Below are 2036 nucleotides of genomic sequence, written 5' to 3'. Positions count from 1 at the left end.
GAGCCTAGGGCACTTCCACTTATGGTCCTATAGCTTAGGGAAATTAAAATCAAAAAGACACAGCCACCCCAAAGTTTGGAACGGCTCTGTTTACAAGAACCTTGTTTACAGTACAAGTTCAACATCGCAGAAAGTGAAAAATGGATAAAGAAGTTGTGGTATTAACTTACAAAGCAATATCACTCAGCAATGAAATCTGTGTCATCAGGCCCTTAGCAGCACAATGAGTGGATTCAGGTATGATGATTCTAACTGAAATAAGTCACACAGAAAAAGAAACATCATAAGATATCAGTAATACACGGAATGTAAACTTGGCTACACAGGAACTGAATTACAGAACAGAACAGGGTCTCAAATTTAGAAAACCAACTTATGCTTGCTTAAGGGGAGAGGTGAGTTGGGGTGCTGCATAAAACCAGAAATTGAAATGAGCACAGATAAAGTTCCTTAAGCCAAATATGGAATAGACAAGAGCTACTCCTTGCTCAACGAAATGGACTCAACACCGCATATTAAACACCTAAGAATGTACCTGACTAGTAAGTATCTTAAAACCTATGGATTGCTATGTCTCCGAAAGAGAATGAAGCATGTGTACAGGGGCATAAACGCAGCAGTGATAGGATTGGAGAGGTTCGGTGAGCAAATGAAGACCCTTTGAAGTCATATTGCATGGTACCCATTCCACGGGTTTCAACTACCCAGGTTTAAGGTATTCTTCCTTCAGCTAAAACATGCATGTGGAACCTAGAGTATGATCAACCATGTGATCGGGAGACGTGTTCAAATATGTCTCAGTTTTCGTACCCTGGTACTCGGGTGCAACATTCCAGACGCTTTACTAACACTCTCCCCACTTGGAGAGTCAGTCCCTTTAACCTCCTGTTTGGCCCAGTTTGCAATTTCTGCGGAAGATGAACAGGAATAGCGAGAACCAATGAGAGACTAGCTGGAGGTGTCTGGACGGGCAAATTTAACTCTCATTTCCCACCAGGAAGAGGAATTAACCAAAGGCTCAGCGTGCCGTGCCGGAACCAGATTAGGGCCTGAAGCCATCCTGCGGTGTTGCGGCCAGCTCACAAGAAAGCGAGTTGAAGAAAGGAGCTCAGGGGCACTGTAATTCACAAACCTGCAGAGTTATAAATGACAGCTATCGTCCAAAAATAGACTGAAGTAAGGCTGCCAAGAGGACTTGAAAGCGGGGCAGAATTGCAGGAAACCGATTTCAGGAGGTAGACTGGAATTGCATTGAAAGCATAGGAAAAGAGGCAGAACGTCCACAATGATGCTCTTGGCCAGAAAGGGCATATGCGTTTTTTCCTGAATATATTCAGGAAAAAACGCATACGCCCTTTTTGGCCAACCAAGCAAGCTTGCAAAGGAAATCTGCACTACAATGAAGTCTCACTTCCCCCCGGTCAAAAGGGCCATCTGAAAAAAGTGTAAAATCCAGAAAGGCAGGACAGGCCATGTAGAACTGGGAGCCTTGTTATGCTGATGGGCGGGATGTAAATTGCCAACAACCACTCGGGATACGTGTATGGTGTTTCCTGAAACATCTAAAAAACAAAGCAACAGAACCTAGGGCACTTCCACTTATGGTCCTATAGCTTAGGGAAATTAAAATCAAAAAGACACAGCCACCCCAAAGTTTGGGACGCCTCCGTTTACAAGAACCTCGTTTACCGTACAAGTGCAATATCACAGAAAGTGAAAAATGGATAAAGAACTTGTGGTACTTACGTACAATGCAGTATCACTCAGCAATGAAATCTATGTCATCAGGCCCGTAGCAGCATAATGAGTGGATTCAGGTACGATGATTCTAACTGAAATAAGTCACACAGAAAAAGAAACATCATAAGATATCACTAATACACGGAATGTAAACTTGGCTACACAGGAACTGAATTCCAAAACAGAACAGGGTCTCAAATTTAGAAAACCAACTTATGCTTGCTTAAGGGGAAAGGTGAGTTGGGGTGCTGCATAAAACCAGAGATTGAAATGAGCACAGATAAAGTTCCTTAAGC

This window comes from Stenella coeruleoalba, assembly GCF_951394435.1.
Source record: "Stenella coeruleoalba genome assembly, contig: scaffold_294, whole genome shotgun sequence".
Taxonomy (NCBI): Eukaryota; Metazoa; Chordata; class Mammalia; order Artiodactyla; family Delphinidae; genus Stenella; species Stenella coeruleoalba.
The sequence above is the reverse complement of the archived record's forward strand: the minus strand, read 5'-3'. Positions refer to the sequence as shown.